Below are 16,595 nucleotides of genomic sequence, written 5' to 3'. Positions count from 1 at the left end.
ACCACCAGGATCTGGGAGAGAGGTATGTGGCATCCACATTCTCCCTCAAGAGTCTGTAGAAGTAAGGGACCCTGCGGACACCTTGATTTCAGAGTTCTGGCCTCCCAAACTGTTGAGACAATAAGTTTCTGTTGTTTCAACATGCCAGGCTTCTGGCAGTTTGTTTCAGCAGCCCTAGCAGTGTTCTTGCCTGGAGCATCCCAGGGACTGGGGAGCCTGGTGGGCTGCCGTCTCTGGGGTCGCACAGAGTCTGACACGACTGAAGCGACTTAGCAGCAGCAGCAGCTGACTAATACAATCACGATGGCTTCTGTGTGGAGAATTGACTCTGGAGAAAGTGCAAGAATCCGCTTGGGAGGCTATTGTGATGATCCAGGTGAGACCCAGAGGTGCTCAGACCAGGACGGTGGCAGTGCTGTGAGGAGCAGCTGCGACGTCGTGGAGATTTTTGGTAGAGCTGGGAGGATTTGGTGGCAGGTAGGAGGTGGGGTATGAGAGAAAGAAGTTTTGTGTTAAGGTGATAGAGGTTAAGTAGCCAAAGAGGTGGACTATGCTGATTCTTAAGTTCGTGTTTCCCTGCAGACCGCCCTCCAGCTTTGCCAGCGCGGTCCATGTGAAGCTCTGCTGGCAGGGGGTGCCAGAGGACGCTAGAAGGCTCGGAGGGGGAGGAGTCCATTCGCGTCAGTGACACCACAGTGGTAGCCGGCTCCAGTTTCTCACTTTCCTTCATGCTCCCAGAGCCAGCTTCGCTGGGCCCCTCGGAGGTCACTGCACCTGCCGGCTATGGCTCCCGCCTCAGAGGTCCAGCTGTGTGCCCCTCCTCACAGTGTGGGTTCAGATGAACCAGCACTTCTCTCTGTGCCCTCAGTTGAGGGTGGATGGTTGCTTCCTACACTGACCTCTTCTACCTTCTGCCTTTTCAGTTCCCCAGTACCTGGTTAACAGTGATTTATATTGATCTCTGTTAAAATAACTGATGGGACTTCCCTGGTGGTCCAGTGGTTAGGATTGTGCTTCCACTGCAGGGGGCCTGGGTTCTATCCCTGGTCTGGGAACTAAGATCCCTCATGCCACATGGCCCCGTGAAAACAAGAACAAGAACATGGCTCTGGTTTTTAGTTCCCAAACGGACTCTGACTGATCCATGCTGAAAGCATAGATGACTCCAAGAAAAATGCAGGTAACAGAAAGAATGGAGGTGCCTCAATGGAGATGGACAAGGCTCTGGGAGGAATGGCTTTGAAGTCTGGATCTGGACAATGTCCAATCAGATGCCTCTTGGATGGCATGAGATTTCTAGGAGAGATGCTAAGTGTGGTCTTGGCTCTGTGAATTCTGAGTTCTGGGGAGAAGTCTGGGCTGGAGATGACTGTGTGGAGTTCATCAATGCACACAGGCATTTAAAGCAACAGACCACAAGCCTGTCCCGAGATGCTCCAGGTTTTAGTACAGAGCTTGGCACAGAGAGTGGCTTCATAAGTGTTTGTTGAATGAAGGACACATGGGTAGAAGAATCAGTGAATGGCATTAGCTGGGTCATCACACCTGTAATAGTAAACTGTTTTGAAAACAACAAGGAAATTTCCTAGGAATGGAACTAATATGAAAGGGAAGAACGTGTTGATGGGCTCCTCAGAATCAACTGGCCTCTCAAGCCACATGCAAGAACCAGGGTGACCGGGCTCCAGAGGGCCTTTTCTCTGCAAGCATCCCCTGGGAATTTTTTGGCATCCAAGCCTGGTTTCTTTTCATCCAAAACTCGTGAGTGGAAACAGAGGCTCTGGTTCTCAACAGCTGAACAAAACATCCCATCTCTGAGCTTTCTGATGAATGAAACATGGTCTTTTTGTTTAGCGTTTCTTTCTTTTATTCACTCTGACCTCACACTTACCATCCGCTTCAGGTTCCAGTGAATTATTAATTATTCATCTCATCTAGTTCTATAGCTCGGGAGCAGGACTTCCTCAGGGTTAGTCTTGCCTTTGGTCAGGTCAAATAATGGCAGGTAAGGCCCATTCTCCTCTGGCCAGGAGCTGAGTGAGTGCAAAGTACTGCCTAGACCCCAGTGTTCCTGGTGGCCACCGAGGGCCGCAGGTGTCAGGTGGCTGTCACGATTCTGCTTTTTTGCTTGTTTGTTACAGCACCGTTGGAGGTGAGCAGTGAAAGAGCCGAAGGAAACAAATCCCGGTAAGAGAATGACTTCCCAAAGCTGCACCCTTCACCTCAGACTTGTCTGTAGGCTTAACTGATGTGCAGAAGCTGGGCTTAATCTTTCCAGCATGTGTTGTTTTCATGCCAAAGAAGACTCTCCTTTTTAAAAAATAAAAGTTGCATCTGTGAATCATGTGATGATGCTTGTCAGCTGTAGCTCAAGAAGAGTTAAAATTTGCAAGGTTTAGGTAAATTCGATTTAAATATGATTAAAAGCTATTTGCTATGCACCCTGCCCTCCCAGCATATATTTTTGTTTAACGTGTTCTTGTCAGAAAAACGTTAAGCAGCAGCTGTGAATTTTAGCACAACTGTGTGCAGAGCAAATATGAAAATGTTGCCTTCTGATGAGGTCTTTTGGTAAAACTGTTCTCTCCACACACCTCTCCTGCTGTCCGGCCTCCTCTGCCCTGGGCTGTGGGAGACCTTCCCGGGCTTAGAGGAGCCCAGTCCACATAGGCAGCCACAGTGCAGATGCAGACTATCCCCTGCTAAGTGGGGACTTTGCACTAAGTGGGAATGATTCAGGCAGGAGGCTGCTGAATTGCTTGGACCTTCTTGCTCTTTTTTGGGACTTAGCAGAAATTATCAGATTTTGTACCTATAGTTCAAAAATGTTAGCCTGCCATCAGACCCTGACATTCTGGGAAAGCTCTGGGGTTCTGAGCACAGGTAGGCGGTAGGAGGAATGGTCTTATCCCCCTTTCCCCCATCAGAAGCTGAGCACTCACCCTTCTTCCCAGCCTCCCAGGGCCGGCCTCCAGGGAGGCTGATGGAAGGCCAGTTGGTGTTATCCTGAGATGAGGACAAGGTTACAGGGCTGAGGGTGGGGCAGAGGGACCAGAGAGGCATGTGGCTTTCCTCCCCTTGCTATAATCACTGCTCTTTAGTTGATTTATGCAGCTCGTTGGCCAAGAAGCTGGGCCTGGAGCACCTTCCCTGGCACTCTGTCTTCAGACAGTGGAGATAAGGGGGATCCGAGAGCCAATCACCAGAAAGCATTAAAAAAAAACTGTCTGCCCGCTCAGTGCCATGTTTTAAGTCTTACACAGCCCACTGGCAGACATTGCCTTTTGAGAGCTGTATTAGGATTTTTATGTGATCATAGAGCCTGGTGTGCGACCGCAAACGTGTCAGAGGCTCAGTGTGTTCACCTTGGGTAATGCTTAACCAAAAAACTAGTAACTGGACTGCTCTCCCTTCCTCGTGAAAAGGAAGAAATCGGTTGGGTGAGCACGTTTTCTGCAGAAGCTATGGGCTTTGTGACTGCTAGGAACTGGACTGCAGTGTCACCCACTGCTTCCGTCGTCTCAGCCCCACTGGTCCCAGATGATGCCCAGACCCCTGGTGGTGGTTGCTTGTGCTTCGAGAGTAATCTGGTGTTGTCAGATCCTCTGCTAGAAACACAGGGAATGCTTTCTGGGAGGATATTCTGGGGGGCAGAGGACCCTGGATGAGGATCATCAAAGACTTTGCTCCCTTTTTTCTAATGAGAATGAAAACATCATTCTCCATATGACATTAAAACCCCATATAAAGGAAAACAAATTCAGTTACCATAGATGGTTTTAAACAGGACCCATGTATTTTGATATCTTGGTTCTGACACGTGGCTTGGGTGTATTTTTAATCAAAAACCATTTGCTCTAGAACTTTTGAATACAGTGTCTGCTTTTCTTCAGTGATGACCTTGGACTAGACCAGAATCTTTTGCTGGATTGTGAATAGGCATTTTCTTTGCCTTTTTGCAAAGAAAATATACAGTGGAAGTGACAAATAGATTCAAGGGATTAGATCTGATAGACAGAGTGCCTGAAGAACTATGGATGGTTTGTGACATTGTACAGGAGGCAGTAATCAAGACGATCGCCAAGAAAAAGAAATGTAAAAAGGAAAAATGGTTGTCTGAGGAGGCCGTATAAATAACTGAGAAAAGAAGGGAAGCTAAAGGCAAAGGAGAAAAGGAAAGATATACCCACTTGAATGCACAGTTCCAAAGAGGAGCAAGGAGAGATAAGAAAGCCTTCCTCAGCGATCAACGTAAAGAAATAGAGGAAAACAACAGAATGGGAAAGACTAGAGATCTCTTCAAGAAAATCAGAGATACCAAGGGAACATTTCATGCAAAGATGTGCACAATAAAGGACAGAAATGGTACAGACTTAACAGAAGCAGAAGACATTAAGAAGAGGTGGCAAGAATACACAGAAGAACTATACAAAAAAGATCTTCATGACCCAGATAACCACGATGGTGTGATCAGTCACCTAGAGCCAGACATCCTGGAATGTGAAGTCAAGTGGGCCTTAGGAAGCATCACTACTAACAAAGCTAGTAGAGGTGATGGAATCCAGTTAAGCTATTTCAAATCCTGAAAGATGATGCTGTGAAAGTGCTGCACTCAATATGCCAGCAAATTTGGAAAACTCAGCAGTGGCCACAGGACTGGAAAAGGTCAGTTTTCATTCCAATCTCAAAGAAAGGCAATGCCAAAGAATGCTCAAACTACCACACAATTGCACTTATCTCACATGCTAGTAAAGTAATGCTCAAAATTCTCCAAGCCAGGCTTCAACAGTACATGTACTGTGAACAGTACATGAACATGAATCCAGATGTTCAAGCTGGACTTAGAAAAGGCAGAGGAACCAGAGATCATATTGCCATGAAAAAAGCAAGAGAGTTCCAGAAAAATATCTGCTTCTGCTTTATTGATGCCACCAAAGCCTTAGACTGTGTGGATCACAACAAACTGGAAAATTCTGAAAGAGATGGGAATACCAGACCACCTGACCTGCCTCCTGAGAAATCTGTATGCAGGTCAGGAAGCAACAGTTAGAATTGGACATGGAACAACAGACTGGTTCCAAATCAGGAAAGGAGTACATCCAGGCTATCTATTGTCACCCTGCTTATTTAACTTATATGCAGAGTACATCATAAGAAATGCCAGGTTGGATGTAGCACAAGCTGGAATCAAGATTGCCAAGAGAAATATCAATAACCTTAGATATGCAGATGAAACCACCCTTATGGCAGAAAGTGAAGAAGAACTAAAGAGCCTCTTGATGAAAGTAAAAGAGCGTGAAAAAGTTGGCTTAAAACTCAACGTTCAGAAAACTAAGATCTTGGCATCCAGTCCCATTACTTAATGGCACATAGATGGGGAGACAATGGAAACAGTGAGAGACTTAATTTTGGGGGGCTCCAAAATCACTGCAGATGGTGACTGCAGCCATGAAATTAAAAGATGCTTGCTCCTTAGAAGAAAAGCTATGACCAACCTAGACCACATATTAAGAAGCAGAGACATTACTTTACTGACACAGGTCCGTATGGTCAAAGCTATGGTTTTTCCAGTGGTCATGTATGGATGTGAGAGTTGGACTATAAAGAAAGCTGAGAGCTGAAGAATTGATGCTTTTGAACTGTAGTGTTGGAGAAGACTCTTGAGAGTCCCTTGGATTGCAAGGAGATCCAACCAGTCCATCCTAAAGGAAATCAGTCCTGAATATTCATTGGAAGGACTGATGCTGAAGCTGAAAGTCCAGTACTTTGACTACCTCATACAAAAAACTGACTCACTGGGAAAGACCCTGATACTGAAAAAGTTTGAAAGTGGGAGAAGAAGGGGAGGGCATGGGATGAGATGGTTGGATGACATCATCAGCTCGATGGACTTGAGTTTGAGCAAGCTCCGGGAGTTGGTGATGGACAGGGAGACCTGGCATGTTGTGGTCCATGGGGTCACAAAGAATCAGACACAACTAAGTCACTGAATTGAACTGAATTTGCCTTTTTGCCAAATAAACATTTTTAATGTCAAAAGAGATGGTGTGACAATTTAATCAGACACCAATTATAAGCATAAAGAAGGCAGGAAAAAGTAGTATCAAAAATACATGTTAGAAATTATTAATATTTCCCCAGTATTTTATGTACTGCTTTACCTGTGTTCTTTAAATATTAAAAAAATATTTCTTAAACCAGTAGTCAGGAAATAGTGATACTTTTTTTTACTGTTTTTAATTGAAATATAATTTTCATACAATATTGTGTTATTTCAGGTGTATAGCAGAGTGATTCATTTACATGTAATATGTGTATTTTTTCAGATTATTTTCCCTTATAGGTTATTACAAAATATTGAATATTGTTCCCTGTTCTATACAGTAAGTCCTTGTGGTTTATCTATTTTATGTGTAGTTTGTATCTATTATTTCCATGCTCCCAATTTATCCTTTTTTATTATTAATATGTCCTGTGTAAATTTTCAGTGACCTTGAACATAGGGCAGGGGGGCTATACTTGAGCTTATATAGCAGAATTGGGTTAATTTATAGATACAGCGTGCATGGAAAGAGAAGTAGGATAAAGGCTTTTTTGCTCATTAGTTTGGCTGGCCGCAGACCCTGAGACTGGTTAATCTTCCTGGTGAGGAAGGAGACCTAAACTATCTAAAGGAAAAGTGCCTTTCTTTGTGTCTTTCCCCCTTTCTCTGCCTCTGTTTCTTTGCATCAGTCTGTCTTTGTTTCAACTTAGAAAATAAATGTATGGTTACCAAAAGGGAAAAGGTTGGGGGGGGGTGGTGATGGGAAGGAAGATAAACTAAGATGTCAGAATTAACATATGCATATTACTGTATATAAAATAGATAATCAACAAGGTAATCAATATTCCTACTGTATAGTACAGGAAATTACTCAATACTCTGTTATAACATGTGGGAAAAGAATCTGAAAAAGAATTGATACAAGTATATGTATAACTGAGTCACTTTACTGTATACCTAAAACTAACACAATGTTGTAAATCAAGTTTACGTCAATGTAAAATAAAAATATAAAAATCTGTCTCTGCTTCTTTCTGTTTCTCTCTCTTTTCTTTATTCTCTTGTACCTTTTTTAAAAATCCATAAGCCTAACAAAATAGTGTACATAATTGCAGAAACATGCAGGCACACACACGTGCACTGAAAAAGGCCTGGAAATATATTCCTCTCCGATGTTTTAAATTTTAAAAAATGTTATTGAAGGATAGTTGATTTACAGTGTTGCGTGAATTTCTACTCTATAGCAAAGTGATTGTTACACATATGTATACATTCTTCCTCATATTCTTTTCCATTATGGCTTATCACAGGATACTGAATATAGTTTACTATGCTAGACAGTAGGACCTTGTTTAACCGTTCTCTATAAAATAGTTTGCATCTGATAATCCCCAACTCCCAACCCATCCCTCCCCACCCCTCCCCCTTGGCAACCACAAGTCTCTATGTCTGTGAGTCTCTTTTTGTTTGGTAGATAAATTCATTTGTGTCATACTTTTAGATTCCACATATAGGTGATTTCACATGGTATTTGTCTTTCTCTCTCTGACTTCACTTAGTATGGTGATTTCTAGGTCTCTCCCTGTTGCTGCAAAGGGCAGTATTTAATTTTTTTTATAGCTGAGTAGTATTCCATTGTGTGTGTGAATACATTTTCTTTATCCATTCATCTTTCGATGGTCATTTAGGTTGTTTTATTGTCTTGGCTATTGTGGATAGTGCTGCTATGAACATTGCCTCCCTAATGTTTTAACAGTTATCTCTGAGAGGATTGTGTATGATTTTACTTTTCTCTTTCCTACATGTTAATATTTTTCAACATTTTTGGTGAGTATGTTTGCCTTTCCTAATCAAAAGGTTTTAATAAGAAAGAGAAGTAGGGTACTCAGTTTCACATAAGATGAAGGGAGAAGGCCACTTTCTTTGGAATGTGAAAAAGCAGTTTGTATAGGGTCTCCCCAACTTGACTGTAATATCTGTTGGGGGTGGGAACAGTGTTTTGTTCACTGTCACGTCCTCAGGCCTGGCACAGCGGCTTCCCCAGACTAACATTTGCCAAGTGTTTGTGGGGGTGAATAATCAGAGAAGAATCTGTGGTGAAAAGATGATTTTGGAAGAGGTGACTGTTCAGTATTCGAATGCTGCTACCTAAGATTCAGTCTATTTGACTAAGTAAAAAGGACAATGGATTGGAACTAAAATGCTCTGATTGGATATAACTGAAACAGGATCTAATAAAACTCTCATTTGAAACACCAGTAGTCTTTTATTAGAATATTGTAGACAAGAGCCCAGAAGGGGTTGTCTGTATGGAAAAATGAATCTGGCATATATATTTTAACAAAGAGGCTCCATTGTTGGAAGCCTAAATACTGGTATTTGGCCACTTGCTAAAAATGTCTACAACAGCAGTTATGGGATGTGGTGGAAGCTCTGTCCTCTCTGTGTTTGACAAGTCTGTTTCTTTCAAGGGGAAATATTAATGGATTTATCTGGTGCCAAACCTGCTGGTGGAGGGAGGAAGTTGACCTTACAGTCTCCACACTGCACATAATCTGGGTGCTCAGCCAGCCGGGACTAGAGGCGTCTGTCAGCCCCAGCAAAGTGCCCTTGTAGGCAGCTTCCAAACTCCCTCGAAGCAACCGCCTACAGGCATAGGGTCTGAAGACTACAAAAGCTTAGCGAGTTTAGAAACGCTTGCCCGCTGCAAATGGTAGATTCGCCCCAGCTGTAGCTTTAATGGCAGAAGTTAAAGCTGTGCTAAAAGGATTTTTCCAGAAACTTCAGCTCTAAGACCACTCTGGGACTCCCATTGTGGAGAACCCACAATCCTGGTCTTTCTCCTCAAATCGCTTATCTAGTTGTCATGTCTCTCAGGACTCAGTTCTATCACTCTGATGTTTTTGGAATATTTTCTGCAGAGTGAGTTGCTTAGAAAAAAAAGGCAATCAAGAGTAACTAACAAAGCTTGTATTGGAAATGGTTATTTAAGGACTTGAGGTATCATTTTTGCTTATTGAGTAGTCACTTTATCTGCTTGGCTGGTTGAGAGAGGAATCTTTATTTATTTTGCTCCTGTAAAAGGATCTGTGTTTTTTTCCAGAGTGAGGCCAAATAAAATGTATTTTTCCATATTAAATAATAAGAAAAAGACTGAAATTAAGCAAGTGGATTTCTCAAGCACATTTTCTGCTCCACTAAACTGTGTTTGCTTTTCTGGGCAGACTGTGCACTGCTGTTAAGTCCAGAAACTGGTGTGTCTAAGGTCTCATTAGCACTTGTGAAAACAGGACTGTTTGTGAATGGTCTCTCTCCTGAAGCTGGATACCAGCCTGGTGTGCATGGCTGTCCTTGTGCATCCTGGCTGCCATCTCCCTGTGCTTACCCTATCCTTTACTTCAACCTTTCAGGCCCATTTGAAAAACCAGAGACAGATAACTCCAGGTATGCCCTGACCTTCTCAGGCCTCTGTGGCCATTCCTGGCCAGCTGTGAACTGTGAGAAACATCTCTTCATCTTCCCTGCCTCCCTGTCTCTCAAATACAAATACTGCTAAAATAATTAAAGAGTAAATAAGTAAAAACAACACTGCTTCCTGTGAAAAAATTACATGGTTGTTTTGAGGAGGGCCATTTATTTATTCAGTGCTTTGCAGCATGGGGTATTATCTTTGCACTCTGCTAAGCCACCTTGATTGGATACTAGGAGGAGATCATTTCTTAATGTAATTTTATGCTGAATCCATATGTTGGGTGCTTATATCTTTTTTTATCATTATTTCTGCTAGGTTTTAAAATGCTATATACTTAAATTATGAATTTTCCTTGTTTTTATAATCTAAGGCTATTTGATGGGCAGGCAAGAGTTTTATAATTTAAAGAAGGATAAGGTTCACTTACAGAGAAAAAGAAGAAAATAATCAGAGAAAGTAAACTCTTTGGGGGAGTGACTATAATCAGTTCCCTAATTTAAACAAAGATCTGCCCACAGCGCAGAGCATTGGAGATTTGAGAAGACCGTGCCTTCTTGAAGTAATGGAGTCTCTCCTGCCCCTCACATGGGAAACCTTTCAACTATCACATGCATCTGATGGTACAGAAACCCGAAGTCCAGATTAGAACTTGGGGAAGGCCGAGGAGACAAGCCTTTTTTGTACAAACAAGCAATAGGGGACACAGAGGGGCTTTTGTACCTGAGAAGTCCCTATAGGGTCTTGCTCAGTTTCATTACCACAATGATATGTAACAAGCAACCACAATGATCTCAGTGACCTATAGCAATAAAGCCTTATTTTTGCTTATGAGTTAATAAGCTGGGTGGATGGCTCTGTTGATCTTGGTTGAGACAGCTGTGCCAACTCAGCCCTTTCCATGTGTCTCATCCTCTAGCAGGCTAGCCTGACCTCATCCTTATGGCAGAGCCAGAGGAATAAGAGACAGAAGGTGAAAATGTGCAGGTGCTTTTTCAAGCATTTGCTTGTGCTATATTAGCTAATAGCTAATGACCATAGTTAGTTCCATGGCTGAACCCAGAGTTAGGGGATAGGACAGAAAACCCTAGCCAAAATGGGCAGGTACTGCAAAGTTATATTTTAAAAAAGAGATCCAGGGAAGAGTGAGGATTTGGGACCATTTTTTGCCACCAATCTGCCTCAGATAGGGTAAGATAAACTGCTGAACACATTTCCAAAGCGTATAATGGCTCAAATACAGTAGAAATGCATTTCTCATTCATTTAACAGTATATGACCTGGTTGGAGGGGATGATTCAGGATCCCAGGCATCTTCCACTCTCTAGCTCCATCATCACCCAAGTCCCATCACTGTCACTGTCAACCTCAGGATACAGGGGGTTGACAAATAAGGACAGGTAGTATATATTTTAAACTTTGGGGTCCACAGGAGCTCTCTTACAAATACTCAACACTTCCCTTATAGTGCAAAGGCAACCACAGGCAATATGTGAGGGAATGCATATGACTATGTTCCAATAAAACTTTATTCACAAAACCAGACAGCAGGCCCATGAGCCGTAGTTTGCTAACTCCTGCCATGAAGCTCCAGGCCTTATGGGCCTTACTGGAATAACCTTATCAGTTAACGCAGGGGACAGTTTTAGCAAATATTTTACCCATGGTATAAGAGGAATTTCCAGCTTTCTGAGCTGCTATATCTGTTTCTTTGCTATCTGGCACCAAACCACCAAGCCAATTCTCATAAACACAGTTTTAAACAGTAGCTCCCCACTTTGAGATACCAGTTTCTATGTCAGGGTAGCCTAACTGCTAAAAAAAAGAAGACCCCCACCCCCAAAGCTGTGTCATGGCACAAATGTAATAGGACTGTACATATGTACCATTAGTTGATGAGTGGCTTTCCTTCACAGAAGGATTCAGGAGATTCAGCCTACTTTCTTTCCTGGGGCTTTGCTGCCTTGTCATTTTGACCTGTGCCCAGTGGGTAGAAGAGGAAAGAGCATGGAGAAAATACATCCACTTTTTGAAAGATTAATTTTTAAACAGAAGTATACGGCAGAAAGTGAAGAGGAGCTAAAAGCCTCTTGATGAAAGTGAAAGAGGAGAGTGAAAAAGTTGGCTTAAAGCTCAATATTCAGAAAACGAAGATCATGGCATCCAGTCCCATCACTTCATGGGAAATAGATGGGAAACAGTGGAAACAGTGTTAGACTTTATTTTTTAGGCTCCAAAATCACTGCAGATGGTGACTGCAGCCATGAAATTAAAAGACGCTTACTCCTTGGAAGGAAAATTATGACCCACCTAGATAGTATATTCAAAAGCAGAGACATTACTTTGCCAACTAAGGTCCGTCTAGTCAAGGCTATGGTTTTTCCAGTGGTCATGTATGGATGTGAGAGTTGGACTGTGAAGAAAGCTGAGCGCTGAAGAATTGATGCGTTTGAACTGTGGTGTTGGAGAAGACTCTTGTGAGTCCCTTGGACTGCAAGACATCCAACCAGTCCATCCTAAAGGAGATCAGTCCTGGGTTTTCATTGGAAGGACTGATGCTAAAGCTGAAACTCCAGTACTTTGGCCACCTCATGCGAAGAGTTGACTCATTGGAAAAGACCTTCATGCTGGGAGGGATTGAGGGCAGGAGGAGAAGGGGACGACAGAGGATGAGATGGCTGGATGGCATCACTGACTCAATGGACACGAGTTTGGGTAAACTTTAGGAGTTGGTGACGGACAGGGAGGCCTGGAGTGCTGCAATTCATGGGATCACAAAGAGTCAGACAAGACTGAGCAGCTGAACTGAACTGGTGGTCATTTTAGAATGTTGTGTTAGTTTCAGATGTACAGCACAGTGATTCAGTTATATATTTATATATATATACATATGTTCTTTTTCAGATTTTTTTTTCCATTGTAGGGTATTACAAGATACTGAATATAGTTCCCTTTGCTATACAGTAGGCTTTTGTTGTTTATGTATAGTGGTGTGTATCTGTTTACCACAAAGTCCTAATTTATCCCTCCCCCACTCCTTTCCCCCTTTGGTATGCATAAGCTTGTTTCCTATGTCTGTGAGTTTATTTCTTTTTGTAAATAAGTTCATTTTTATCATTTTTTTTTAGATTCCACATATAACTAATATCATATGATGTTTGTCTTTCTCTGTCTGACTTAATTTACTCAGTATGATAATCTCTAGTTTCATCCATGTTGTTGAAAATGGCATTATTTTATTCATTCTTATGGCTGAGTAGTGCTCCATTATATGCATATATACATCTTTATCCATTTCTCTGTCAATGGACATTTAGGTTGTTCCAAGTCTTAACTATTGTAAATAGTGCTGCTGTGAGCATTGGGGTGCATGTATCTTTCCGAATTAGAGTTTTCCCTGGATATATGCCCAAGAGTGGGATCGCTGGATCATATGGTAACTCTATTTTTAGTTTCTTAAGGAGCCTCTTTGGTGTTCTTTATAGTGGCTACGCCAATTTACGTTCCCACCAGCAGACATATGTACTCCTTAAAAGCTTTGTCGTGAGTGTCACACATCACTTCTCATTTTCCACTGGGGATAATGTGGACATTATGTACCCAGCTACAATCACATACATATGCAAAGAAATGATGGGCAGTAGCGTTCTTTAACTCTTACAGCATGATTCTTGTACTGCAAACGTCCTAGGGCCTAACGCAGCACCAGGTATGGAGTGAATGTTGATAAATATTTCTTGAAGGAAGGAAGACAGGATGGAAAAAGAAAGGAGGGAGGGAAGGAGGGAAGGAAGGAAAAGAAATGCCAACCATGTGTATGCCTGCCCATTTACAGACAGACAAAATTATAAAGCATTGTGCTTCCCCGTCTGAGCTAAATCTTTTCAGTCTAAGTAATTATTTGTGTCCCTTGGATTCTGTAAATAATATGCCAGAGCCGTACGCATGTCCTCTTTGATGTTCATAGACTGAAGGGGAAGAGAGTTAAAGTCAATGGAGAAGACTGAGGAGGAAATAAGATAAGGGCGCCTGTAACACAACCTTCCTAAGCATCGAGGCTCAGAGTCGTCAGAGGTTCACAAAATAGTGAGAAAGGGTACCTGTGCCTCCCCGCTCCCCCCTTCCAGTGTATCTAAATGGACTTAAGGTCTCCCTCCTCCCAGGACTTTAAAATAGCCTACAAGGTGCTCTCCAGGTGCTGCCTGTGTCTGGCCAAGGTGAGTCCTCTGAGAAGTTCTCTCTATGGCTGCACACAGGGCACTCCTCTGTTTAAGACAACACACATCTATTATCTCACAGTTTCTGTAGGTCAGAAGTCTGGGCATGACTTAGCTGGATTTCCTACTTTGAGGGTCACCAGGCTGCTTCTATCGCCTCATCAGAGGCTCACGAGGGAAGAACTTGCTTAGATTGTTTGGCATACTTTGTTTCCTTGAGGCTGTAGAACTGGGGCTTCAGTTTCTTATACACATAAATTTGTCAGCTTAGATGAAATGGACCAATTTCTCAAAAAACCAAAAACTACCCAGACTAACCCAAGATGAAATGGATAACCTGGAGTAGTCTTATAACTATCAAAAGTAATTGATTTCATAATCAAAAGCCTTCCAAAAACCAGATAATTTCACTAGCTGTCTACCAAATATTTAATGAAGAAATCAATCTAACATAATCTTTCAGAAAATAAGAGTAAATACTTCCTAACCAATTTTATGAAGCCAGTACTACCCTGATACCAAAATTAGATTTACGCAATATGAGAATATTCCAGATCCGTATCCTCATTGACATAAAAATCCCCAACAGAATATCAGCACATCAAATCCAATACATAAAAAAAATGCTACATCACGACCAAGAGGGGTTTGTCCTGGGAATGCAAGGCATTCAGTGTTTGAAAATCAATCAACATAATCCACCATATTAATAGTCTAGAAAGAAAAAGTATGTGATCATATCAATTGATGCAGAAAAAGTTTTTCAAAACAAAATTGAACGTTGATTCATGATTAAAAGCTTGCAACAGACTCGGAATAGAGGGGAACTTTCCTCCACCTGAGAGCATCTACAGAAGCCTTGACTGTGTTAAAAGCACTGAAGACTGCTTAGATCCCAGGACACATGGCTTGACACCTGCTGTCTTTGCTGTAGGTTGGCCCTGCAATAAAATCCCAGGCAACACCATTCCCACAATGACACTTGTTAGTTCTGACAATCCGGAGGCCAGCAGTTGGTGAAAGCAGAAGTCCAACCAAAGTGAGCTCTGCGTCTTGTGCGGTGTGGCCATCGCATGAGGAACACATGCTGGCCGTCTTACCATGACGATCACATTGTGCGGGTCCAGCATGGTGAAAAGACCCTTAGCTTGGTGGAGACGCAGTTTGCTGATCAAGGACGGAGGCTCCGAGAGCAAAACCGTGTGGTGGGAAGCTGGCAGTTCATCTGAGCTGGGGCACCTCCTGGGAACCAGAAGTGGCAATCAGCCTCATGCAGGAAAACAGCAGGGACCTGGAGATGAGATTTCTGAAAGTCGGGAAGTAGTCGGCAGTTGAGTCAGACCAAGCTGGAATGAGAAACTTTAGCTATTGGCACCAAGCAGCAAAGCAGCAAGAAAGAGCTCACTAAGGAGACCACGCAGAATTTTTTTTTTTTTTTAATGAAGGGACTCACAAAGAGCTTTGCTTAATTGATGTTACAGCCTGCTAGAGTTTCCAAACAGCAGAGTCATAAAGAGAAATGTCTCATGAAGGTTATTCTCTTGTGTAGATGGTCATGCTTGAATCTGTAGGCAGGCCCTTGTGCTTTGGAGCTTATTTCTGTCAACCCAATTTCCCATCCTTTCCTCTTAATGACCTGGAACTTTTTCAAACTCTTCCATGAGAAGTTTGGTTCTCTCAATCATTTCAAGCAGGAAAAAATAGAAAGTTCAATGTTGAGGCAAACTTGGAAGTATAATTCTCATATTCAGCACATTCAGCAGTGGGTGTGTGATATCTTTTTCCTTCTAGCCCTAATGGAACTGCTAATGTATGCAGCAATTTAATTGCCCAAATGATGTATCAGTTAAATAGAAGCCTACCTGATGCCCTAAAGTTGAGCTCCTCTCTCTCAAGATCCTCTAAGCAAAGAGAAGAGTAGAATGTTGCAGAGGAAGAGGAGTGATATAGGCAAGTCTCCAAAAATAAGCAGCTCTTCCCAGAAGGAAGAATGACTGAAGCTCTCACTCTCAAGTCCTTACTTGAGAATCACAGCCTTTGAGGTAGTGTGATATGGTGGAGACTGCAACAGCCTGGGAGTTGGACAACCTGAGTAAGTTCAGCTGCCCAGTTGTGTCTGACTCTTTGCGACTCCATGGACTGTGGCACACCAAGCTCCCCTGTCTATCACCAACACCCAGAGCTTGCTCAGACTCATGTCCATTGAGTTGGTGATGCCATTCGACCATCTCATCCTCTGTCGTCCCCTTCTTCTCCTGCCTCCAATCTTTCCCAGCATCAGGGTCTTTTCCAACGAGTCGGTTCTTTGCATCAGGTGGCCAAAGTGTTGGAGCTTCAGCTTCAGCAACAGTCCTTCCAATGAATATTCAGGACTGATTTCCTTTAGGATTGACTTTTTTTGATCCCTTTGCTGTCCAAGGGACTCTCAAGCATCTTCTCCAACACCACAGTTCAAAAGCATCAGTTCTTTGGTGCTCAGCTTTCTTTATGGTCCAACCTTCACATCCATACATGACTACTGGAAGAATCATGGCTTTGACTAGACAGACCTTTGCTGGCAAAGTAATGTCTCTGCTTTTTAATATGCTGTCTAGGTTGGTCATAGCTTTTCTTCCAAGGAGCAAGCATCTTTTAATTTCATGGCTGCAAGTTGGACAACCTTGGTTCCAACATTTGCCCAGTGGGGCATCGGTTATGGTGGGCCCTGGAGTCAGGCAGTCTGGGGTTCAAAGGCTAGATTTGATATTTTCTTGCTGTGTGCAACTTAGTTCACTTTTCTGTAACTTATTTGTGAAAAAAAAAAGAAAGAAACTTACATTCACCTTAGAGATTTGTGAGGATTGAAGGAAATGTTTCTGTGTGTGTA

Source organism: Ovis aries, chromosome 2 (genome assembly GCF_016772045.2).
Source record: "Ovis aries strain OAR_USU_Benz2616 breed Rambouillet chromosome 2, ARS-UI_Ramb_v3.0, whole genome shotgun sequence".
NCBI lineage: Eukaryota > Metazoa > Chordata > Mammalia > Artiodactyla > Bovidae > Ovis > Ovis aries.
Note: the sequence above shows the minus strand (reverse complement) of the source record.